Below are 27,986 nucleotides of genomic sequence, written 5' to 3'. Positions count from 1 at the left end.
TCTCTGCATTGAATAAGCAATGCAGTAGCCCCCGAGACACTGGTCGGGTGACAACACCAGATCAGGGGATCGATGTGCCCCTTTAATACTTGTAAACAATAAGCCAGAAGCCCAGTAGCCCCCGGGCCATAATGCGGGCACTGGTGGCCGAATTAAGGATCGATATCCATCACAAATTATGTGTAATGACTCTATGTATCCAAGTACTTTACATCATTAATACTCGGATCCGCATTGTACAAAACTTTGTTGACCAACCATCGGCTTCAACATCTTCGGCCAGTAGCCGATGAGTGTTTCCCTACTTTATAAAGTTGTTATAAGGGCAAAGATTTATGGAAAACAAGGCAATCCGGCCATACGGCTTTATAAACAAAGATACACGGAGAGATATGTTATATTACGTTTTAACGTAAGAAATATCTTCCAAAGAAAATAGTCCCGCTATCGGTTCCTTTTTTTGGGTCATCATGCTTATCATGATCATGAAACCTCACCTCCGATCAATGTGGGAGGAAAATATTGAGGATTTAGTTCGGGTAAAGTTCCCGAACTCTATGGTATTAATGAACCAAAATTTTCACTTCCGTCGTTGCCGACCAATGTGATCCTTTAAGATTGCTAGCTTTCGGCTTCATCCAGTCTGAGGTACTTACACAGATGATCCGGTAGTAACAATCACAGAGGTGCTTCCTTTACCGCCTAGCCGAACAATCGGAACGTAGGGGTAAGCACAGGAGCCAGGCAACCCAGCTTGGCCAAAATCTTAAGTCAAATTGATGCATATTTATGGCTTTATAACGATAATTACAGAAGGCAACGCTCGTATAATGAATACAAATGCTGATGATATATGTTTATTTGACTCCGTTATGACCGTTTATCATTTGAAAGTGGCCCATCGCCGGCTTCTACCCCTTTGTAGATGCTACGTAGGGTGCTTCCGCAATAACAAAACAACCCTTAGCCGACGTCTCGGTGCCTGAAGGCGGTTGTGTTAGCGGAAATGAGGCAATGACATATGCGGGCTTTATAACTTTCACTTAGACATAGGAGCTTAAAGTTTGGAGGCCAGTTACTAGCCTCCAGTTAGTGTTCGGCGACAGTCGAGGTCAAGCCGTAAATACTTCGGCCAATGTTATGAACGGACTGTCATTTAACATGGGTGACCTCTATCGATCTTATAATTTAACACAGTCATCGGATCGCTGACCAGTTTACACTTATTGTGACAGTCAGTTTTTGGCTTTCTCCGCTGAGGCGCTTAACCATGCAAGCTGGAAGCACAATCGCAGTGGTTCTCCCTTTGCACACCTAGCCGAACAAAGCAGAACATAGGAGGCAAGCACAAGAGCCGGGCAACCCAACTATTGACGAAAGACACAATTCGAAACCGATGCATATAAAGCAATACCCGAGAATGTTTTGCCGAATCTCTAAAGGTGTCCGACGTTGCACTGCGAGACTTATGATGGAAACACACAAATAGTTTAAAAGTGCCATAGGCTTGGAAGACCAAAAACTTCAGTAAAAACTTGACGTTCGAACTAGATCAAGTGTTCGGTACCAATCCGAAAATTGGTCGAAGAAGAAAAAAATTATGCTTCTCTCGTGCTTTAACACGACACATCCTATCTCAAGCCTTAAAGCGGGTCAGCCTACGTCTTCAACCTCCTATCCCGATGGCGGAGTATTTCTCGCTAGGCTGGTTTAGCCAAGTAGACTCTAGCGGCTCTGGGAAAGAAATTAGGCTCGCCGGCTATTGACCACACACTCGCATCGAAAAAAGAAGTGATTGAAAAAGACTTTGCAACGACTAAGAAGAAGAACACTTCTTATAAAACAACTCACATAAATTTAAGAGCTCCCAAGTGACTTGAGAAAAAGAAGTTTATGTATAATGATTGTATGTACCGAAGTACTTATATCATCTATGTGTTCACCCAAACTTTAAACGCGTCTTAACCGACCGTCGGCTTCTCCCTCTTCTGTCAAGGGTCGAAAAGTGTTATGTACTCCACCTGTCGAGAATATCGACGGTGTTTCCGATAACCAGGCAATCAGGCCATAAGGCTGTAACAGACAAAGCGCGTTCATGGAACTTATGCTATATTACTGACAAAGTGTAAAAAGTTTCTTTGAAGAAAATAGTACCCCCACCGATACCTTTCTTTGGTTGCTCATTGCTACTATGAGACTTGTGCAATAGATTTTTTATACTCATGAGTTCCATTGTGTGCCGATCATGATTGAAAACAATAAGAGCGCTAGCTTTCGGCTTCACCCAGTCTGAGGTCCGAACTCGGATGACCCGACCGTGACAATCGCAGAGGTGCTCCCTTTATTCCCTAGCCGAACAATCGGGAAGGTAGGGCAAACACAGGAGCAAGGCAACCCAGCTTGCGGAACACTTAAGTCAACATGGTGCATATTGTGGCGCAATACACGAACAAGGAACGAAGTCATACAAGTATAATCATATGTAAGAGGAAAGGCATCATAAAGGAAGCCCCCATGTAAATGGGGTATTTCAATTTGTGTGTCACAAACAAAGTTTTGACAAGGAAGTTTTTCACAAATAATTTTTTGCCAAAAAAGTATAATGCTTGGTTGAACCGAACAAAATTTAAAACTGAAAGTTCTTGAGCATGAAAGCGACTTAGCTGGTTAATGTGCTTGGTGTTGATGACGCGGTCCGAGCTTGATGAGGGACAAGGTCCCAGCCCCCAAGTCGGTCCCGATGTGGCGGAGCGAAGAGCTTGGCACTGTGAAGCCCTCGGTCCACCTAACGTGACGAAGTTGGTCGGCTGGTGACGCCGAAGTCACCGGAGTATGTTGATGAAGAAATAGCCAAGTCCTCGGTCTAGCTGAGGTGACGGAACAGGTCGGTGAGGAGACGTTGCAGCTGCCATGTTAGCCGAGATGTTGAAGCATTTCGGCGTGATGGACATCGGCTTGAAGAAGCAACAGTGCGGCCATGCCGACACAGGTCGTGACTTGTGACGTGGTCAATGCCAGCTTGATGAAGTGACCATGCGGCGATGCCGGTGTGCCCGCTCCGTGTAATCCGTGGGGCAGCAATGTTGCTGGTGATTTATCCTTCGCGATGCCGGACTCTTGTTCGGCTTGCCGAGATGATGATCTGAAGAAGTTGAGCTCGGCTCAACAAAGCGGCGACATGTCTAGCGCAGGTCGGCAGCCATGGATCAATATTGCCGGACTGGTTTGACACCAGCGGGATGATGAAGATTACCTCGGAGGAGGCTTAAAATTTTATGGGTATGTGTTTGGAAACAACCCACAATACCCTAGAAAAAAAATTCCTTCAAAAGGGTTGTCCAATATCCCGTTCATGAAGAAACATGAACTCAGGACGGATTCGTATTCGCGCAGAAAACAGATCCGAAAATTGGTCCACTCATCGGAAGGTTCCTGGAGTTTTAACCGTCGGATCAGCTGCAATTTGGAGGAGTGGTGGATATGGGAATTACACAGCAGATGAACGATTGGATCTTCCAAAGAACCTCCAAGCTGGACTCTGGAGACTACGCCCTAAACTTGTCCAGATTCCCGTCGAGATTTATAGGGCTCCGGTATATCGTAGATTGCCCGTGATTTCTCCATCGGAACTCGACGAAATTTTGCATGGTTGTTGTAGATTTAATTCCGCACAATTCTAACGAAGGAATCGCCAACGCGATGCTCGAGAAGATGGTGGGAGCGGATACAAGTTTGTTGTCTGGAAAAACAGCATGGTCGCCCGAGGGCAATGTTGACGTCGAGCCCCCGAGCTCCGTGGATGATTCCTCTATGATTTTGATGGAGATCTGAGTTGGTGTCGATGAAGACCCTCATCCGAACATGATGATTGGAGGTAGGGCACAGTCCTCGGTCAAGCCAAGATGATCAGTCGAGGCGGCGACGAAGACATCGACGTGGCAGTTGATCCGTAGGCGAGCCATTGATCCTTTTGCCGATCACACAGCAGAACTCTCAATGAAAGCACCATTGTCAGTGTCAAAACCGGCAGATCTCAGGGTAGGGGGTCCTGATCTGTGGATTTAGGATCATTGGTAACAAGGACAATGAACACAGTGTTTTTACACAGGTTCGGGCCCTCTCTACGGAGGTAAAACCCTACGTCCTGCTCTTCTTTATATCAATGGAGTATCAAGTACAGAGTTGATCTACCTCGAGATCATATATTGTGGTCTAAACCCTAGAGGAATGATGAGTCATGCCATAATGATCTAGCCTATCTATCAACTAGCCTAGTCTCGGTTGTATAATGCACCAGAGGCCTAGGATAACAAGAGTCCTAGTCGAATATGCCTGTGGGGAGGAGTCCTTGTCTTGATCACCAAGTCTTGTGGAATCTTCCTCGTGTATACATGGGTTGTCCGAACTGGCCCATGATTATACGGCCATGGGGGTCCTCGGCCCAATCTGACTGACCGGGAGACGACGTGGTGAGTACCCCTAGTCCAGGACACCGTCAACGGGGTCATCTTCATCCGCGCGAGGTGTGGCGTACTATAAAATTGGACTCCACCCGTTACTGTTCATCCACTATCGACTTTCTTCAGTCTCCACCGGGTACTGTTGATCCGCTGTCAACTTCTTCCTCCAGCCGCCATGAGTTCTTGTTCATCCTCCGCCAACCGGCTGGGGTGTGGCGTACCACAACACGGCCTCCTCGGGGTCATCTTCATCCAACGCCAACCGCCTACTATCACGGAGTCCTGTTCCTCCACCCCTCCCCCACTGGCTGGGGTGGGGCGTACGAGTGGATGGCAGGAACGGGAACTGTTCATCCACTGGCTGGGTCAACTCACCACGTCTCATGCAAGGGCTCGACCGATGCAAGTCTTGACTCGTTCTACGTATGTCTCGTGCAGCAACGGACACTCCTGATCGACATGTAACCCACAACTGACTAGCTCAACTCACGTATGTCTCGTGCGGGAGCTCGATTCAACGCACCGATCGGTCGAATGTTATTAGTAGTGAGAAGGGATCGATTGGGTTCAGTTAGCAGCGAAAGAATCGCTCGAGTTCAGTTAGCAGCGAAGGGATCGATCTCGGCTTCAGTACGTAGCAATGGGATTGATCGCTCATGTTCAGTACATAAAGGGATCGATCGATCGGGTTCAGTAAGCGAATGCCTCGCTTTGCTTCCGTTAGCGAACACCTCACTTACACACGTATGAGAGAAACAGGCAAACCACAATGCTTTGCTCCGCGCTGACCACCCATCGATTGCCCGCCGTAACCGGGAACTCCACGAATATTTCCTCGCCCTAACTTCTACCATGATTTTGTACGTATGAACGGACTAAAGAATGTCATGCAGGTTCGTCTGCGACACGTCCTGGACGAAAAGCTCATTTTCTATCATATTTTTTTCATAGAAGTAGGAGCGCACCACATATATGATGATACATGTTTTTGTCATAAGTATTGTCATAGAAGTGTCACATCCATGACAGAAAAAGTTTTCGTTCGGACTATAATGTCACGAATGTGTTTTTTTTTTGTAGTGAGAAGGTCCACCTGACCAAGAGTTGTGAAAGGAGCAACGCCAGATTCTCAACAGGGAGAACCCGATTTGCTAAACAGTCTATGATAACCATCTACCAACCCTAGCCGCCGTCATTTTCCATCTCATCTCCATATCTATCATCACCACCATCACCTCAGTTATCCATATCCAAGTTAGTCATACTAGTAATCGGTGCATCGCATCTGTAACTATTATAAGCCATATTACCAATCAATCATCCATCTTTATGTCGTCTTCAATGTCCGACTAATTCGATAAAGCAATGGGTTGAGGCACCACCTTGCAACCTGATGTATTTGTGGAAGGGAACATTGGTATTACTTCGTGTCTCTTGTCTTGTTCTTGGTCTAAGGCCCCGCCTGTACTGAGGGTTCCATAGCTCGATCAACAAGAAGGTAAAGTGTGAGGAGGACATGAAATGTTATCCCGACCAGCAGTGAGAGAAATGATTAGTATAGTAGCGAAAAGCAATTCCTTACGGACAAATGAGATGTAGTCATGAAACACACAATGTTTTCCTCTGAATATTTATTCTTAATAACCGAGGTAACCCGGTGTGACGGTAAGGATATAGGTCTGATAACTGACTCTTGACGTAGTGCGCAACGTATTTTTATGTGAATTTTTATGTATACTATGTTTACCTGTGCGGCAAGGAAAGAAACTCGAGTGTCATGATGTGATTGTTCGTACAACAATAGTAATCCCTCTGTTCTCAAAATATAGTGACCATAAATTTAACCAACGATAAACTTTTGCTCTAGCCGCAGTCGGTCTCGTTGGTTAAATTTATGGTCAAAGTTGAATCTCGAAAAGCACGAGCGCACTATATTTTAAAATGGAGGGAGTAAGTTTAAGGCGATATTTTACCCGATGCATTTATAAGCACATGCTTGTGATTTACAATGACCTTGTTTGTCAGTCTCTCTGTACATAAGCTCGTTGTGTTATAGCTGGGCATTAAACTAGTTTTCATGGAAGTCGTGTTGCACATGTTGTCACAAATGTTAGCGAGAAAGCTGAGCAAGTGATAGCTAAGGAGCGTGTTTATACTAAAATCTTGATAGTGATCCAGGCATACACAAATTTTGCCCGTGGCATTAAAAAATGAATTTGCTCGTTAACCAAATCGCGTAACATGTATCTATAAGAGACAGGGCTCTAAGAGTAGTCTAAAATTTTGCCCAGGGCTCTAAGGGTATCTACAGCCGGACTGAACAAATTTGGCCCCTCAAACACCGGCGGACGCACCCGGTCAGTGTCCGGTGTGTCCGCTTTTCCTATTTTTTCGTTCACGCAATCATGTCTCTCACTTTTTCCTTATACGTCCAGTTACATGTATGCAATTGGTGTAGAAAAAAAAATAGAAAGAAAAGAAATAATAAGTACACTTGTGATTGGTCACATGCATATGTCTCCAAATCCTATGTGGCAGGACCATTGACCGGGCACGTCCGACCATTCCTCATACTCATCTCATATATGAGATGAATATGAGGTTTGTCGGACAACCCGGACATTTAAGGAGGCTTCGAGGGGTCCGGTTGTGTCAATTTTTTTATTCTCTCTCCTGTCTGGTCAGTGGTTTCCGTATCTGTCCGATCATTTCAGGAGTTCGGCTATGGATGCTCTAAGATGACGCATTTTCCCTTTTTATATATGCATATGTTAAAACATAGATTAAATAAAATTTTGAAAATCATAAGTACACACATCACATCTACCTGTGCATGCTAGTTTCTTCATTTTTTTTTTGGCATGTATACTGCTTGTGCATTTGGTCATAATCGTGGGAGAGTATATAGAACAGGATGCATCACTAGCAGCACGATTCGCTGGATGGGTGGTGATGCGAGTGTCAGCAAGCATTGACGCCGGGTCTATGTCCACAGTCAACCATCGGGTCGTCGCGCGGATTGGGCCGCTGCTCCAGAGACTATAAAACCGGAAATTTGAAACTGGAAAGCCACGCTCCACCCCACCAACTCGTGCCATATGGCCGCCCCGCCCACCTCGAGCTACAAAACCACCAAAGAAGTCCCACATGCGCGCGGGCGTGGCGACCGGGAGTCCGCTGGACTGGAGGCGCGGCAAACATGCAACAAGGCCCCCACCAAACGCACGAATCCGTTTTACTCCCTCCGTTTTAAAATAGATGAGCTAAATTTGTACTAACTTTGTACCAAAACTAATATGAAGTTAGATCATCTACTTTAAAACAGAGGGAGTAGCTCGGAGGTGTGCTTTCAGGAGTGGAGATACCCCGAACGACAGACCCCAGCTCTCTGCCTGCCTAGTGGTGGGTGGGGACGTGGGGTGCAAAAGACGGGAGCACTCAGGGGCAAAATCGACAAATTTGACATTAAAGCGAAAATATTTCATAAAACAAACTATTCTTGGAAGTATTTTACATCGCCAACCCTTTTGTGTAGTCTCGATAGCAAGGCGTTGCACAATATAGTGTAACGTCTTGTTGTCAGCTCGATGAAGTACTTTAAAGACAGTTTAGTTTGTGAGATACTTTCGCCTTGAGGTTAAATTTATCCATTTCACCGCGCCCGACCGAATTGCGAATATGGGCCCAGAGGCGGTGCGGTGCGGGTTTGACTTGTATCGGGGGCGGCGATGATGGCGAGGCCCGGACATTTCTAAGTTGGGTTGGGTTGGGTTGGTGCATGCTCGGGTTGGGCGGCGCGGCCGCTGCCTGCTGGGGGTTTGGCCGAGTACCCGACCTACGTACGTCGCCGATCCGCCCTCTGGATCCCTCGCCGGCCAGCGAGTGCCAGTGCCCACTCTAGCTCTCCTGCGCGCACTCGCACCGACCTGCCGGTACGCTGTACGTGACGTGCGGGCCTCTCGGCCAGGCAAGCAGAAGAAGATCGGTCTACAGCGCACGCCATTTTTTCGAAATCTCTCAGTACAGCCACGGTTATCTTGGTGGATTAGCGATCGACGGAATTGATTGCGGGCAGGCAGCCCCGCGTGAGGACGCAGTACGTAGCGGTACGTAGCAGGCAACGGCCTAGCCCCTGGGCTGCATGCATGCATGCGCGCGGCGAGTGCAACCACCAACGGCAGTTAGTGTTAACACACCGACCCGCGCCACCAACAAACACGACTGCGCAGTCTGGTGCCACCACGCGAGCGACCTCCCTCGCTGCATCCATCTCTGCTCATTTTTATTGTCTCGGACAGAGGCTGTAACTCGAGACTGTTTTCGAATTTTGGAATAGCTTCTTCTTGGACCACGCATGACATAGAGATTAATCAACGGACGAAAAATATAATAAAGGACGTATCTAGTGGGCGGCCGGCTGCCCAGTAGTGCAACCGAGCGGCTGGCTGAAAAAGGAAACCCCCTATCCCCACGAAACAGAAAAGGAAAGGGCTCATCAAACAGACCGATCGATCGGCCACCAAACAAACCGATCGAGCCCCCACGTAGCCAGCTGTCCCCAGCTCGCACCCACGCCCCCGCTTGCCCCCACGCCTCAGCCCCTCCCACGCTGCTTTTTTCTTCTTCTCCACGCCAAAAGCAGATCCAACAGAAATTGCCCCCAACCCTTCTTCCTCCTCCTACACAGCCGCCATGGGAGCCCCAAAGTAGAAGGAGCTGCTTCAAGATCTAAAGGGCAGGGTGGTCAGAGGCATACCAGGCAGTAAGATCAAGCAGGTAAGGCCCCTCTGCACCTCTTCACTTCCGCCTTTCTTCTACTGCATAGGCATATGTAAACCCCCTTCTCCATGGATCCATGGAGAATCTGCTTCAAAAAAGAGGTGAATCTGACACATCACACCAGCCTACTTGATGTTACTGCTGGATGTGTTAAACATGCCAAAAACTACTTGATGCATGCCAGACAAGTTTCTACCACCTGGATGTGTTAAACAAGTCAACTAAAAACAAGTTCTCTGACCAATTAAAACATGATTAAAGCCAACTCAACAAAGTATTGTAGCCAAAAACTAAACATGCATTCTACCAACTTGTGGTTATTGTTTGCAAAATGAAAAAAAAATTGACTGCCCAATAGATATGTGCAACGAAAAATTCATAAATGTGCAACTGAACATGCATCCCAGCGAACTGAACCTATATTCTGGCAACTCGGCACGCATGCTAGCCAAAACTAAAACACGCATTGTACCCCACGTGTTATCTGGCCAACTAAAAAACATGTATCCTGGCCAACTAAACATGTATCCTGGCCAAGTAAACATGTATATTTCGCAATACATGTTTGTGAGTGAACACTTTGGGAAAACTGTAGTATATGTGCAAATAAAAAACATGTTTTCTGGCCAACTAAACATGCATGTTGGCAAAAAACTGAGAAAATGTATCATGGCCAACTGAGACATATATTCTAGCCAACTGAATGCATTAACTATCCAACTGAACATGCATGTTGGCCAAAAACGAAAATAAATGCAACCTGGCCAGCTGAGACATCTATTCTAGCCAAGTAAAAACATTGAATGTCCAACTGGATATGTATGCTGGCCAAGTGCAAAGATGCATCCTGGCAATTGAGACGTCTATTCTAGCGAAAACCAGAAATCTGTAGTGCAACAGAAAAATCACAAGAACTTTTGTCCATGGCTAATGAAGCCATAAACCATATTAACATATTCACACATATAATCTTGTCCCACGCATATATTCTGGTCCCACACCTATTGCAAACCATATTAATATGTTCAAATATACCAGAACTAGAAACATAAACGACGATGAAAAACATATAACTATAATCTGTCCTCCAATTCTTCTTTCTTCTTTCACCTGAATTTTCCTTCTCAAATGTAGCATCCAATTATGTGCAGAAAAATCTGAAAAGAGCTCCTTGCGAAATGGAAACCTACAGATCATTACAACAAAACAAAAAAGAGGGAAAGTCAGAAAAACTCTGTAGCAAAAAGAAGTCATGCTTTTGCCAGTTATTTACTGCAAACTGTGCAACTAACATAACAAATCTGTGCAAACAAAAATTTCATAACTGTTATAATAAAAGATTATGCTACGGTCATGTTGTTTTTGGAACTAATATTATCACAAAATGGTGTGCAACTGCCTATTTACTAAGTTTTTAGGTTGTTTGAAACACTCTTTTTCTGTGGTTACCAACTGATGACATCAATTTCTTCTTTTTATATATGTGCAGGGAGTGTGTGGCAGCATCCAAGAACAAGGAAAAAAATGCTTGATCTCAATGAGTTGCCTCCAGATCTCAATGAGCTTCCTCGTGATATGGATCAGCAGCAACCCAGCATACAACAAGGAAATTGGACAGAAAATGGTCGATCTGTTTACTACGCGCAGGCAAGTCGTGATGGTAACCCTACAGGCCATGACAATGTGGCAGGCCAGTCATCAGCCCATGGTGCCCATGTAGTGGTGGCTTTGCAGTCAGAGAGCCATACTCTTGATGACACGGGAACCAAGGCAAATGTTCCTGGTCCAACCAGGACTGAGCTAGAAGTTGGGGCTGTTGACAGAGCTGTGCAAGTAGAAGAAGGAGAGGATGAGGCTGGTTCTCAACCTATGGAACCCTATGTTGGCATGAGGTTTGACAGCCTTCAAATTGCTAAGGATCACTACAACAGCTACGCACTATGGATGGGCTTCTCTATCAAGATGAACACCTCTAGACGGACAGCCCGCACCAATGAATTGATAAAACAACAGTTTTGCTGCAACAAGTTCAAGAAGTCCAAAGCTGATGATGGAGGAGCTGAGGCTCCTCCTGTCCTGGACCCTATTCCAGATCCAAAATCTGTTAACAATGATGAGGAGATGGAAGAAGAACCTCCAATATTTGCTGAAGAGGAGGTTGGTACTAATAAGAAGAAGAAGCGCAAACGCGAGACAATAAAGCAGACTGAATGCTAGGTGAAAATGTTGGTGAAGCTGATAGATGGGCGATGGGAGGTGACGCACTTTGTTCGTGACCCCAATCATCCGCTTGTGAACAAACCGTTATTGTCCAAATACTTGAGATCCCACCAAGGCATCTCACCTGATGAAAAGGAGTTTCTGCGCATCTTGTATAACTGCAACTTGACTACAGGTGTGGTGTTTTTCTATATCCCTTGAAGAATTAAATTTCCCTCTAGGCAGTCCAGTGTGCAACTGTTATGGTACTACTGTGCAACTGAAATGGCTTAACTGTGCAACTGGTGTCCAACTTCCCATGCTTTTTGTATATCACTTTTGGTGCTTCTTGTGCACCTACATTGTCTTTACTGTGCAACTACACAATGTCCTGTATGCAAAAACTGCAAAGTGTTTTTAAAAAGGTGCAGGTAGGTGTCCATTTCCTGCGATTATCTTCTGTGCCAACACGTGTCCTATTACTGTGCAGCTGGATGTGCCATTTGTGCAACTAAAAAAGGATATACTGTTTGTTTTTGTATTATGCAGGACGAATGATGCATGTAATGGAAGAGTTCTATGGATCTGAGATGATGGTGCTGTTCGGACCAAAGGCAATAACAAATCTTTGTACAAGTTTCCGTAGAGATGACACAAAGGAGGGTGATCTGATTGAGACAATTGCGCACTTCAAGGATATACAAAAAACCGATCCAGACTTCTTCTATAAGGTGAAATATGATGAAGAGGACAGAGTTGTCAACATATTTTGGGTGGACGGCTTAGCTCGAAAAGCTTATGCGGAGGCGTACCAGGATTGCATATCGTTTGACACCACTTACATGACCAACTTGTACAATATGATGTTCGCGCCTTTCATAGGAATAAACCGACATGGCCAATTTTTCATGCTGGTTGCGCGTTTGTGAGGCAGGAGTTGGCATCGAGCTTTGATTGGGTCTTTGGAGCATTCCTAGAGGCTATGGATGGCAAACCTCCTGACAACTTCATCACCGATCAGGATGGTGCGATGAGGCAGTCAATACAGAGCATCTTTCCAACCACCATGCACCGTTGTTGTCGATGGCACATCATAAAAAAGGCTCAGGAAAAGGTTGGTTGGCTGCTGTGCCGGAATCCAGGACTCTCTGATGATTTCAACAAGTGTGTTGACTTCAGCTTCACTATAGACGAGTTTGAGCAGAATTGGGCTGGGTTAATGATGAAGTATGAGGCTATGACACACACACACTTTGAGAAGTTGTACGAATACAGGTCAACTTGGGTGCCGTGCTACTTCAAACACAGGTTCTTCCCCTTCCCCCAGTCTACACAACGTAGTGAGGGGTTCAACGCCGTCCTGAAAAGATATGTGAACCCACACAACTCAATGCTGAACTTCGTCAAGCAATATGAAAAAATCCAGAACCACATCCTTGCCGAGGAAGGCTGCAATGATTACAGGACAGAACACCTTGAGATTGAGTTGTGGTCCAACTTCCCAATAGAGAAGCAAGCTTACAAAACATATACTAGAGACCTTTACCGCAAGTTCAGAGAAGAGTTTGAGCTGATTGGACGTTATAATGCATTCCAAGTTGGTGCTGATGTGTTTGAGCTCAGACCGAACCAGGAATTTGTTGCGAAATATGGTTCTCGAAACTACTTGGTGCAGGCAAGGGTGGAGGAGGGTTCCTATTTGTGTGAGTGCTGTAAAATGGACAAGGACGGCATCCTCTGTTGCCACATCCTCAAGGTGTTCATCCATGTTAGCGTTGATGTCATACCGGAAAGGTACCTGCTAAGACGGTGGACACCTACTGCTATACCTAGTGCGCCAGGGACTGGTTATGAGCAACTGAATGAAATGCCTCCTCAATCAAAGAAGCAGATAAGAGAGAGGAACATGATATATGATTTTCGAAAACTAGCAAAGTTTGCGAGTGGTTCTGATCCAGCACAAGCTATTGTATACAAGCATATGCGTGCAGCACGTACCGAGATCGGCCACCTGAACAAGTCCAAAAAAAAAGAAAAAACCGACTGCTGCAATGGGGCCATCAGATGATGGCAACCCTCGAGGACCTCCTCCACCTCCAAGCAGCAATCAGGGGGCTCATCATCCAGGTAATTACCTGCCCCAACTCCTGATCTAACTAGGTGTGTAACTTTAGTTGCACACATCATTGTGCCCAGTTGCACACATCATGGTAGCCACTTGGACAGAACATACTGCCTAGTTGCGCAAGCTGTGTTAGTTCAAGCATCAAGATAACACAGCTAACTTATTTTTCCAGTTCTGGATATAGGTGATGTCAACCCTCAAGGACCTCCTCCCCCTCCTGGCTGTACATGGCATCCTCTGCCACCTCCTCCCCCGCGTGCTCCTCCCAATGGCCCTACAGGCAGCACTCAGGGGGCTCGTTGTCCAGGTAATTACCTGCCCCCAACTCCCCATCAAACTAGGTCTGTAACTCCAGTTGCACACATCATGGTGCTCAGTTGCACCGAACAGGCTTCCTAGTTGCGCACGCTGTGTTAGTTCGAGCATCAAAAAGATAAACACAACTGACTTGTTTGTCCTGTTCTGCCTATAGGTGATGCCAACCCTCAAAGACATCCTCCTCCGCCAGGCCCAACTAGCAGTGCCCTTTGTGCTACTCCCAATGGACCTACAGGCAAGACTCAGGGGGCTCATCACCCAGGTTAGTACCTTCACCGACTCCAAAACAAAAACTAGGGTGAGTGACTTTAGTTGCACATATCATAGTGCCCAGTTGAACAGAACATGTTGCCTAGTTGCGTGCGCTGTGTTAGTTTGAGGATTAAGCTAAAAATCTAACTTGTTTTTCATGTTCTTCCCATAGGCGACTACAATCCAAGAACCATGACAGGTCGTGCTACTGCAGGTATTTTTTTCAACTTAACTTGCACACAGCAACCAGTTAGTTGCACAAAATGTACTGTGTGGTTGCACAGAACATCAGTGTTGGTTGCACAACAACAAAAATACTAAACTTTTTATATGATTATTACACAGGTGATCGTGACGGTCCTACTGCCCTATTGGAGGCTGCATCCCTTGCACAAGTTTCTGATGATTTTGTGCCCAGAGATCCTCCAAGGTCTACTACAAAGGGTAGGGCAAAGAGTCGAGGTACAAATCGGCGCTGGAGCTACACCCAAAGAAGAAAAACAAATGCAGCCAGTGCCAATCTACAGAGCACACTGCTGGTGTGTGTCCACAGAGGCTCCTGTGATTCTGTTTCCTCATTTGTAACTTTGGAACAAAAAAGGAAAATAATGATGTCTTTTTTATCAATGTTGGGACCAAGTAGACACATTCGGCATCTATGATTCCTCTTTATATAATTTAAGCTGCTTGAATTAGTTCATGCACTATGTAAAAAAAGTTGTTATTTGTGCCTTTGTTGGCAACTGGTTAAATATTTAGTTGTTGAACAATTGTATATCCAGTGCTCCTAATGTATCAACAAAAGTGATGATATTGAGTTGCAAACGCAATTACTAGTAGTGTGCAACTATAAAATCTGCTTAATAAAATTGTACAAACCAGCAACTTCCTCCATGGAGCAGAAAAAAAGAAAAAATAGTACTGACCTACTCCTTGTTGTATCTCAGCAACTTTCTCCATGGGGCGGTGTTGTGCACGCTGGTGACCCAATCATATGCCAGCTTCTTCCTGATGTTGAGTACTTCCTTGGGGTCGTAGTTGGGCAGTTGGCTACCATTCCACTCGGTGGCGTTAAGCAGTGCGAACAACCCACACTCATTACTACAAAATGGGCAAAAAAAATTGTCACATAAAATTAAAACCAAATAAAGGTAATGCACTCTGTGCAACTGCTTATATCCTACTGTGCAACTGCATCTGTTCTACTGTGCAACTGCTTATGTCCTACTGTGCAACTGCTTGTGTTCTACTGCAACTCATTATGTGCCACTGTGCAACTGCTTACGTGCCAGTGTGCAACTACTTATGCGCCACTCTGCAACTAGCTAGATAATCAATTAGAAACTCATAAAAATGATAAAACAGATTGAAGACTAGTACTGTGTCTTAAAAATACTAAAGATTGCACATGTAGAAAAATTTAAAAACTACAAAATGATGGTATATGATTGAGAAGGGATGAAATGCGTATTGTCTTGCTTGCCGAGCTGCTTCGGTACGTCAATGTCAATAATCTGGAAGTGCTCGATGCTGAACTTTGGGTAATGCTTCCTCCATAGCTGGCGTACTGCCCCCGCGATGGTAGAGGCGGTGTTCATCAGCTCAATGTTGTCCAGCGTCCTGCTTGAATCAAGAACTTCGAAGCGTCCGTCCCTCAAGTTGACACTGAAGACCCAATAATGCCTCCCTCCGTCCTTATCGGTTATATCTGCACACTCGAGCACTGGCAGCATGACCTGCAAGCATGAACGATTTCAGACACAAATACAAGTTGTAGCTAAGAAAAACAGTAAAAGACTTGGTCAAGTTAAAAACAGGTTGCAACAAGTATCTGCCAACTAACAGATGTGTCATGTGCAACTGGACATGTTGTGGGTGCCAACTAAAAAAAGATTGATCATGTGGGCACAACACTCACCAAGTCTTTCTTATCGAGACGGTTCTTGTAATCAAACTTCTTGTTTATCTCATTCACATTGTGGATCCCTTGCTGTAATTTTATCTACAGAGATTATAAAACATGGCTCAAAACTCCTTAGTAGGTGAAAGGCCTCCCTCAAATGATCAACGAAAAAAGTGCTACAGAACAAAGATGAGGGTAAAAAGAAGGTTTTGGAAAATCTTACAGAAAACCTCAGTGGCATAACAACCTTCTTTGACCCTTCTGGTAAGTTATCCATGATGTGTAAGATTTCAGTCTCAATAACAATTTTTGACAACCATTGAACCGGCTTCATCGAATCAACTAACTCCTTTAAAGAAATGTAGAAAGCACTATACCTGATTATCTCAGGGCTGATTATTTTTTGAAAGCAATAAAAAGACAAGTTAGCTCGAAGGGTCACAGCAGCAAAAAAATGTTCATGAAATTGAAAACAGAACAGTGTGCAACTAAGACCCTGTTCTGTGCAACATGCTATGCTTTCTGTGCAACTAAGTGGCTGGTCCTATGCAACTGAAAAAGATATGTATATAGACTGTGAAAAGTTAGTTTACCTGGTAGCTCCATCATCTGCTCCTTTGTGATGCCTGACCCAATACAAGAGGGCAGCGTAAAGCTTGTTCACTACCTCATTGGTGCTGAAAGTCTTCTTCTTGTTGTAGTCGATGAATGGAGACCTTTGAGATGCTGCGGGCCTTATTACCCTCCTCTGTCTTCGTGCAATAGGTGGTCCCGAAGAACTGCTCGTGCCAGCTTCTGGTTCTGCGCATATCGGGGTGTGGCAATTCTCTGGTGAACCAACATCTAGCTCTTGAGCTATTGCCTTGCCAGCATCAGCAGCATCACATCCTTCATTCACAGCTGCTGGGTCCAACTCACACTCATCAATGCAAATCACACCGTCTTCCGCTGTTTCTATTGCTGGAGCAGGTGCTGGAGCATCACCATCTATGCCGAGGTCAAAAGATGGTGCATCGCAGAACCGGTCACCATGATAAGACTTTGATCTTCGTAAGGGTTCAAGGACCAGGGCATCTCCTTGCGGCACAAACACGGGTGCACGTTCACTGACTTGGTTCGCAATAGTGTTGTAGTTGGCGGCCTTGCAGGCTTGCACCTACTTATAATGTTGAACACCTCCTCTTGTGTTAATGGTTGCTGAAAGTCAGCTCTTTGGGACGGAACTTTGATAGTTGGATCACCTCCTTTTGTGTTTGACATTGAAGCATCTCTATGAGTAGGCACCTTGGGGCTTCCAGTTGCAGTGGTGCCTTCCTGACCAGCTGTGGTGGTTTTGACTGTGACCATCCTGCTAACTGACACATCAGTTGGCACACTGGTATCTATAGTTGGCATCTTTCCAGTCTGAGTTGGCGGCAACCTAGCAGAACTTGGCACCCCTGCATCAATGGCTGCGGCTCGCAGTTCTCTCTCGTCTCTGAATCCCAAACCTTTTGTGGCATGTTCCCCCTTTGTGCCCCTGACAAAATTGACAATCTTCTTCTTAGGTGGTTTTGGTGGAACTGTTGAAAGGGGAGTCTTCCCCTTGATCTGTTGAACTTCTGTGACATTGGTTGGCTCTCTGCTCACTACAGTTGGCATATCAGTTTGAAGCACAGCTTCCTTGCCCATATTTACTTCAGCATCTGCACTCACCATCTTCTCCTTGGTTTGAGGCAACTGCAGATTCTTCTTCATTAAAACTGCTTTACGCTTCTGGACCACGTGAGGGTTTGCCATGGATGTTGCCTTGCTCTTGCTGGAGTTTAGGTCTGGGAGCTGCTTTAAATATTCCTTGTATTTTTCCTTTGAATGAACCCAGTCAAGACCCTTTCCTGCTTCCTCCATGTCAATTTGATTCTTTTCAGCATCACTTGATAAGAACAGGCTCTTGTCAATAGCAAAGTCGATCTTCTCACACATATCTTTATCGCTGAAATCTGGCACGGGAAAGGTGGTTGGCAAAGCTGGCTTCAAGTTGCAGAGCTTGAACATATCAATGCTGCCCTGAGACTCTGCTTCCTCATTTTTCTTTGACTTCGGCAAATCCTTGTCTTTCCAGCAAGTTTTGTCAATCAGCATCTGTAGTGTGCTCCTGCTACTCAATGAATTGCTGCTGCTCGCAGGGGTGGCATAAGTGCTAGTCCTCCTGGATGTGTTGCCACCTGTACCACCAGAATCAGGGGCGTTGTCATCATCATCGTCATTGTTTCTGTCGCTGCCTTCATTGGATCCCCCTTTATCATCACCATAACCATCCTCGTCTTCTTCATCATCGTCTTCTTCCCTCTCACTGCCATCAGCTGCTGCGCCTTTGTCTTCTCCCCTCTCACTGCCATCAACTGCTGCCCCTTTGTCCCCGTCCCCCTCTTTGTCCTCACCTTCTTCTTCCTCCTCCTCTGCATCACTATCTTCTTCCTTGTCCTCCTTCTCTCCTTTGTCTTTTTCTTGTTTGTCCTCCTCCTCCTCCTCCTCCTCCTCATCCTCCTCCTCCTCCTCTGCATCTTCTTCATTGTCATCCTCATCCTTGTCCTCCTCCTCGGATTCATCCGCATTTGTGTCCTCATCATCGTCAGCATCTATCGCTGATTCCATTTTTTCATCTTCTTCTGACTCATCCTCAACAAACTTTTTTTCTTCTTGTATAGTTGACCGCCGTCTCTTTCTTTTTGGAGCACGGCGTGACGCCCCAGTTTGCATTGATGGCTGCCGTACGTAAGGATCAATATCTAGTTCCTCGTCATCGATCTTGGCAACTGCTTCAATGAAGGTGCCAACCTGTTCAGTTACAGCCTTGCATAGCTCATTGACCACTTTCGCAATCTTTGCCTTTTTCTGCATCAACACAAAAAAGATTCAGTACTGATTCAGTTAGAAAAAATCATAAAAAGTAAAAATATCTGTAACTAACCATGATGTGATAAGCAAAAACGACTAATACACACTTTCTGGCCAACTAAAAACATGATTCTAGCCAACTACACATGCACTGTGGCACAAACTAAAAAACATGCATTCTGCCAAAAGTTGATGACAATGGTTGTAAATGAACACTTTGACTGTCCAAAAGAATATGTGCAACTACAAAAGCTTATATGTGCAACTGAACATACATCACAACCAACTAAATTCTGTATTCTCGCAACTACAAAAGTTATACATGTCCATCTGAACATACATCCCGGCCAATAGAAAAATATTGGTAAGTGATACAAGTTTTTGTATGCAAAACACTAACCTGCGGATTGTATGTTATTGGTAACTTGGATGCCACGAATGCTTCAGCTTGCAAAATTCCACCAAACAGTGGTTTCTGCTCCGTGCCTCTATACTCCTCTTTAAGCTGATGTAAAAAAAAAGAGAAACAGAAAATAACAAGGTTATCAAAATAGATTTGTGTGTTGAATGAAACCACACATTACAACCTGTGCAACTACAACAAGATACTGGGGTAGACAAATTCAACTATACATATATGCAACTGAACAAAGACACAAAAACTGTGCAACACACATGGCACCTAAAAAAAGTTTCTACCAACTGATGCAACACGTCTGTGCAACAAGATTAGTAAAACTGTGCAACTTAAAAAAGATGGTGTGCCAATTTAAAATGAACATGTGTGCAGATTGCCAAACTGAAAGCTACAATCTGTGCAACTATATGCATTGTTGTGCCAGCTGATGACAGTTTTCTGTGCAATTTCCAAAAAGAGTGACCAGACATCAAAAGAACATAGAAGGAAGACATTGTTGGGAAAAAACAAAAAAGAACTCACTTGTAATTTGCCGAACACACCAGGAGAGATAGTATCCTTCTTGATCACCTTGGCAATTAGAGTACTATCCCATGCATTCGATCGTATCGCGCAGTTGCTTACTGGGATGTCATGTACGAGCGCATCAAGGTATAGTATCTGCACCAGACCCAAACAAAAGAAAAGGCCAAGTTTAGTTATTGTTATGAGAATTTCAGCAAACTATAACTGCACGAAAAGAACAGGAACAGATGGAAAAAAAGTGGTCGTTTTCACTAACCATCAAGTGATACAAGCAGCAGCAGACAGTTTGCTTCTCCTGGTCCATGTTCCGGAAAGCTTCGTTAATGTGTTCTACTACAAAGAGGCAGATGTTTGTATTCTTTAGCATTTGATGATCTAGCACAAGTCCATAACACTTTGGGCTGAGCTTCAAGGCCGTGGTTGGTGCTAGAAAAGTGCTGAAGGCAACCGCAAGCCAGGCCATAAAGAATGCGTCATCCATTCTTCCAGCCATATCCTGAATCATCTTGAGCCATGTAGTGATCTGGGGATGAGAATTTCCAGTTATGTTGAAAGCCTGTCTGAATCTCGTAGTGGCATCCTTGTCAACTAAATATCTGACTTTTGGACCCTTGTTTGGGAGATCAAATACCCTCTGAACACTGTCAGCATCGACACGGATCCTTCCCCTTCCTGGGAAAATCATTTCAGAGATCTGTGGCTGGTAGGACTGCACCAGGAACATAGTGAGGTCCGCTGGAAGTGTGTCTGATAAGTTCAATAGCCCCCCGACCGACCTCGAAACTAGCTTTGGTTTCTGTAGTGGGGTTAGAGAGGCGTTGAAATTTGCAAAGCGCGCTGGTGATGTCCTTATTCTGCCTGCTTGTGATGGTCGCTCCACATCTTCCCCTGGAGCCACCTCAACTCCTTCACCGCTGCCCTGTTGATTAGAAAATGAAAGCATTACACAAACATTAAACACAAGAGAAAAAACAAAAATGAAAAAAAACTAGCAATCATCATTTGGATCAGTATTAGAATGAGCTATATATTCATAAAATAGATCATGCCAACTAATATGATGTATTTGTGCAACTAATAAAGCTCATGAGGACAACTGCAAGACTGCCAGTGTGCAACTGAATGTGCAACAATAAAATAGTAAATAAAAAAAGATCGAGACGTGGCAGCTACAAAAAGTTCTAGTGGATGTGCAACAATAAGAAATGATACTGCAACACAAGAAAAACAGTAACTAAAAAAAGGTTTGCAAAGAACAATTCAAATAGCTCATAAACACACACACAAAACCCACATACCTCAGCATCTGCTACGGAAGATGCGACAACTTCTCCAGCAACTGCTGCCTGCACAAAAAAATGACCACTGATGTCAACTATGAAAAGATGCCAATTAGTGAACTACAAGATGCCAACTAATGCCAACTAATGTCAACTGTATTTAGATCAATATGACTAGAGATGTCAACTACAAAAGGTTGTTATTGACAGACTAAAAACAAAAATAGTGGTCCGAACTGCTGCATAATTTCATCACTATCTAAAAAAGGCGAGAAAAACACTTATATTTGAGATTTTACTTACCCTAGAAGATGACTCAGCTCCCTTGCCAAGTGATGCACGTCTAGTCCGCTTTACAACACGGAACTGATCGGCATCCTAAGAAAAAAATAAAAAACATGAGCATGGAAAAAAACAAAAAAAATGTTATATGACCCAAACAAAACCAAAAAAATGGACTTGTGTCATCAGTATGCCACTTACCTCAACATCCTCTCCCTGCTCAACACTCTGCGCAGGTCGTGGCTGGCGATTAGCAGGACGCTTCGAGTTCCGGCGAAGCGGCTCACTTCCAGAACGCTGATTAAGCAACCAAAAAAAACATGAAAAAAAGACATTAGCATACATGCATAAGTTGAAAACAACTCAAAAACAAAAAAAGTGAAAAATATACATCTCCTTCATTGCCATCCGCATCTCCTCCTATTATAACCATTTTTGCCCTGCGGCAGGAAATACAACAAAAAACATAGTTAGAAGATGTGGACAACCAACTACTACAGTGATGCAGCCAACTGGGCAGTAAACCTTGTGCAAACTGGACATCAAATAAGCCAACTAAATTTTTTCTACCTAATTATTACTTGCCAACTGTGACAAGTAATACATAGGCAGAAAAAAGTTAAGTAAAGGCAACAAGCTCAGTGAGATATCTTATTCTGAAAAAAGCGTCCCTAGTTGAACATGAGGGGAGACACATGAAAACAACCATATCCTCAACAAAAAGACTTGCACATTGAGAAAAATTAAAAATAGAAAATTGGCAAGCATTGGTACTAATTTGCACAAATCAAGGGGTCCTAGTTGCACAAAGCACAAGAATAACACATAAACCACCACAGCCACCACAACGCTGGTGGATTGGGTAGATTATATTGGAAAACTGGCAAGCATTGGTGCTAAAATTGCACAAACAAGAGTCCCTAGTTGCACACAGCAAAGGGGGAAACAACCAACTCATTCGCGAAATGAGTTAGAAGATGCGCAAAATGAAGTACAGAACCAACTAGTACATGGATGCAGCCAACTAATCAGGCAACTTGTGCAACTAAACGACGCGTAGACAGACAACCTAGCACAAAATAGCAAGCAAACTAAGCAGGGCAACTAGTGTCCATTGTAAAACACATGGACAACCAACTTGACCACGAAAGTAGAGCAACTTGTGCAACACAAAAACAGTATATATATACAGCCAATTAGTATATGGATGCATCCATCTAATTGTGTAAATAAACAATATATAGACGGTCGACCTAGTGCAAAACAGCAAACCAACTAAGCGGGACAAACTAATGCAGGTGTAGAACATATGGACAACCAACTAGTAAAAGTGATGTAGCCAACTGAGCAGGCAACTTGTGCAACTGAACAGTATATAGACACCCAACTAGCAAAAAATTGGTGCAACTGCAGAACATAGGGACAGCCAACTACTATATGAATGAAGCCAACTGGATAGAATTTTGTGCAACTGGAACACAAGTGTCTACCAACTAAAAAGTGGCCGTGATACAAGTTTCACCCTCTTAGTTGGTTTGCACAGGTAATGGTCCCTAATTTGCACAGGTACTAATTTGCACAGGTAATGGTCCCTAATTGCAAACAAGAGGAGAAAAACACATGACCCACGAGAACCACCATAAGGCTGGCAGATTGGCTATATTATCTCAAAAATTGTCTACTACTGCTCCTAATTTGCACGCAAGGGGCGACAGAGTTGCACACCGCGGGGGAAAAACACTCATCAAAAACACCAGATCCACCACGAGGCTTCAATCCACAGAAGAGACTCTATCGCCGCGAACCACTCATCCTCCCTGAACCACTCGTGCCGTACGTATATGCACGAGCTCACCCCCTACTGTAACACAAAAACGACGGGATGAGCACAACCCTAACCCACCCCTGCCAATCCGGCGGTTTCCCAAACGAAGTAGTCCGCTGGGGTGACCTCAACCTCGCCGGAAAATGAGTTCGACCTCCCTAACCCCGACCGCGACCTCGACCTCTACCTCGACCTCCCTGACAACGACCGCGACCTCACTGGAAAACGAGCGACCTCACCAGAAAAAGGAGGACGGGCGACTGGAGAAACAAGTAGGAACGAAGACGAGGAGCGCACGTAGGAGCAATACCTGTGCCGCCGCGGACGACGACCCTCGCGGCGCGCCCCGCCGTCGACCACAACCCGGCGGATTTGGAACCGCCTCCGAGCACCAACCAACGGCGAAAGCAAAGGGGGAAAGTGGAGGAATGGGCGGCGAGAGGTGGGGGTGGATGGGGTAATGGCACGAAATTCGAAACCGCCACCCACTACGCACGACGGCTAAAACGCTGGAGAACTGCCTAATCCTCGATGACATGTGGGTCCCACGGACGATTTATCTCGCGCGGCGCGGCGCAATCGGACCAGGCGACTGGTCCACACGCGGGTCTGAGCGGCGCGGCCCCACCTCCCAACCAGGGGACACCTGGACACCGTGCGGCGTCGATCGGGACGAGATCGAGCGGCTCTCGTTCGGCCGCTCGTTCTATCTGTTTAGCGCACGGCCATTTTTTAGATTTTAGGTATAATAAAATCGTGGTTCAAATGTGGTCTATTTGCACGTGCAGAAACGAGGAAACAGGCAGAAGTTAACGAGGGTCAAGTCATGTAGTAGTATGAACCAAGCAAAAATGATGCGTGAGTGGTATTCTCAAGCACGCCATGTCGTTGTCGTCGACCACGACCAGACCAGACCAGGTGTGTAGCTTTCGTACGGGTATTCTACTACAACTACACGACCACTAGTACATCACACTCAATGGCCGATCGAACTGCCGCTACACTCTACAGTTCTCCAAAACCGCCGTACGTGGTGCCATCACCGCGCCAACGACATCACTGTTCATTACATCACGTCGCTACTATTACCACTCTCACGCTCCGCAGCGGGAGCGTTCGTGATTATTAATTATATTAGCGGCCGGGACGGATAACAAAAACTACTGCACTGCAGTAAAGAAATTGCATGCGTAAAAACGACTCGGTAAGGAAACTGCTTGTGCGTAGATAAGTATCGTACAGTGGGATAAGTTTTCCGTCAATATTTATCTTCGCCGCCTCACACGATGACAGGAAGCATATGGGTGTTGTCGTGGAGTTTTTATCATACCATGTGGCGCAATAATTACGTGGTGATGCAGTGTCTGTGAAGCTGCATGCGAGACCGGTCAAGCGTTCGAGTCAGAAGAAACGCAGTTCGAATCGATGCACTTGGAAGAATCTGAGGCCGTTAAAGTTCCACGAGTGTTAACTAAATAGTTTAATATATCCTCACTGCATAACGCATACTCTTTCCATTGTACGCTGGCATGCTGGTCTTTTCCATGTAGCCTGCCCTATTTGCATGTGTTCTCACTACTCAAAATCTCTCCTGCCTGGAAACATAGCTTTTTTTAGGAAAATAACATTTTTTTTCTTAGGAACAGCCATGTGTTCCCTCATGTTGACCAATCAAGAGTAGTCCTGCTAGTGTTGCTTAACTCTTTCATCAACTGTATTCAGAACACACGTGCCTTGTCAGTGTCGCTAAGTACTACTCTACCATTTTGACTATTCAGCGAGGTAGCACACATGCCATGCGTGTTTCGCAGCAGAGAAGAGAAGAGAGACCACACTCAGGCTGGTCATAGTGGGAGTAACATAGGTAGTAACATAGATGCCACATAAGTAAAATTGGTGATGTGACAAGTAGTTAATGAGGAGAGAGGCAAATAGAGTAACATAATATGTTACCATCACATAGCGGTTTCCAATGCATAATAAGTCTACAAAGTAATAAATGAAGGCAACTATGTTACCACACCTATGACACTACTCACTATGAAGGTAGTAACATAGACTAGTAACATATGTATGTTACTAGTCTAAGTTACTCTCCACTATGACCAGCCTCAGACTGTGCTGCCGCTGCATGCATTTTTCTCCGGGAGACCAAACCCCAAAACGGTTTACTGTAGTACAAGTAGGGGGTAGGGGTAGAACGGGTATTTTCAAAAGCAAGTCTTTTGGACGCAGCGTATGGGGAGCGAAATGGAATGAGGCGGTGGGCCCGAGTGTGTTAAAGTGTGTGGGACACATGGGAGCGAGTGATGACAGCACGGCAAGCTACAGTGCAGAACTCTGGGCAAGAAACAAAAGGCGAGGTTGCAGCGGCCAGGGCCGGGCCGCGCCTGAGCGCGGTCCATGGACCGCAGGCAAGCAAAAACCAGTCGCCGCGTCGAAACGGTCGAGGCCCAGCGGCACGGGTTTTCACGCAAGATTTCAACTGAAACCAGGGGCGGGCGGACCTCTCGCCACGGCGGTCCATGGACCGTGCCCAGGGCGTCCGTGGATTCGAGGCGAGCGGCGACGGGAGCTGCGTCCGGGGCGTACCCGAGAGAGAGACTCCCAGCTGGCTTCCGCTCATTCCCAGCTCACCACAACCCTGCGCTCTGCTCTGCCTGCCTGCCCGCGCCTTTTCATTTTTTTTCGTTCCTCGTCGACTAACCAAAGAAAAAAAAACACGGCCTGAAATGTGGCCCACGCGCTGCGAGTCCTCCTCGAGATGCCGCTTCCCTCCACCTCCACGTAGGCGCGCAGGTAGGCACCACCATCTTTTCTTTACTCTTTCTTTCCCGCCAACTTGCCACGCCTCCCGTCCATCAACCACGCAGGAATCATGCACGCTCCCACCGCTTTGCTCTACAACTCCATATATAATACTCTGCTCCCGCAAAGTAGCATGGCAATATCAACAATAATTTCCTTTAGAAATCGATTTGGTGACTGCAATTTGCAGGAGTGCTTGATATTCTTAGTTTTCTTTCGTCTGCCACGTGTACCGGTGTGTTTTCGGAACAAGAACAATCCACTTTCTGCTAATAATTTGTAAATAAATGAAGCTTGTGGCTGCTCTATGAATTGTATTTTAAGCCTGGCACTGTTTAGTAGTACTATCTCTATGGCTCTATAGACAAATGCAAAAATGTCCTACATATGTTTGCAGAGGGAGTTCTAGAGTAATGTAAACATAGGCACACTTTTCTTTTGTAAAAAACCATGAGTACAGTTAATCAACAATTCTTTTTTATGATATTGTTATTCCCCATCTCATAGTATATTCCTCCCTCAAAATAGCATAGTATGGTTCTAAAGAATGGTTTATATATGCATTAGGTAACTGCAGTTTTGCAGGTTTCGTGTGCTAACTCCTTGGGTTGCATTGTGTAGGACTCTCATTTTCTTTTTGGAACAGAACAAAATAAATAAAAGGAGCAGGCAGCTGTTCCACGGACAGGTATTTTTTGTGTTGACGATGATTATGATTTCCCCTGCATGCATGTAAAGGGTTTCTGGGACAGGTATTTTATGTGTTGACGATGATTATGATTTCCCCTGCATGCATGTAAAGGGTTTCTGGAAATATTCCACACCAATACTTGTGGCTACGGATGTTGCACGGAACTAGCCGCTTCCTTTTATGAGCGGCTATTCACGTCGGATGGCTCTCAAGGGGCTAACGATCTTCTGGACAATATTGTTCCTGTGGTGGATGGGGCGATGAATGAGAGGCTAACTTCAGTGATCACAGATGAGGAGATACAGGCGGCCCTATTCCAGATGGGTCCGACCAAGGCCCCGGGCCCCGATGGCCTTCCGGCCCTCTTCTATCAGCGCCACTGGGCTCTGGTTAAGGTGGACGTGTGTCGTGCGGTTAAAGAGTTCCTGGCAGGGGCAGCCATGTCGGATGCTTTACTGTTATTGTTATGATTCCTAAGATTAGCTCACCGGAGCTTCTCTCTCAGTTCAGGCCCATAAGCCTCTGTAACGTGCTGTACAAGATAGCTACCAAGGTCTTGGCAAATAGGCTCAAGAACATTCTGCCTTTACTTATCTCAGAGGAACAGAGTGCTTTTGTGCTGGGCCGGCTGATTACTGATAATGTTCTTGTGGCCTACGAGTGCGTGCATGCGATCCGTACCAGGAGGCGCAAGAAACTTCTCCGTGCGGTTAAATGGGATATGATGAAAGCCTACGACAGGGTGGAGTGGTGTTTTCTGGAGCAAATGTTACACAAAGTTGGTTTTGCTGACCAGTGGGTGCAGATGATCATGAGATGTGTCAAATCTGCCAAGTTTTATGTCAAGCTCAATGGTGGTCGGTCCAGGGTTTTTCTTCCCTCTCGAGGCCTTCGACAGGGTGACCCTTTCTCCCCCTACTTGTTCCTTTTTTGTGTGGAGGGTTTTTCTGCCATGCTACGGCGAGCTCAAGGGGAGGGAAGATCAAGGGTGTTACGTTTGGGAGCACTGGCCCCCATGTTACACATCTGCTTTTCGCCGATGATAGCATTGTTTTTCTGGAGGGGTCGAGCGAGAACATGCACACGTTACGGGAGATCCTGCTGAAATATGAGAAGGCGTCGGGCCAACGGGTGAATATGCAAAAGTCCTCCATCTACTTTGGCAAGGGGTTTGGGGAGGAGCTCAAGAATGTGCTCAAGGATAAGATTGGGATTTCTTCTGAAGCTTTGAGTGAGAGATATCT

Source organism: Triticum dicoccoides, chromosome 3A (assembly GCF_002162155.2).
Source record: "Triticum dicoccoides isolate Atlit2015 ecotype Zavitan chromosome 3A, WEW_v2.0, whole genome shotgun sequence".
Classification (NCBI taxonomy): domain Eukaryota; kingdom Viridiplantae; phylum Streptophyta; class Magnoliopsida; order Poales; family Poaceae; genus Triticum; species Triticum dicoccoides.
This window is presented reverse-complemented; position numbering follows the sequence as displayed.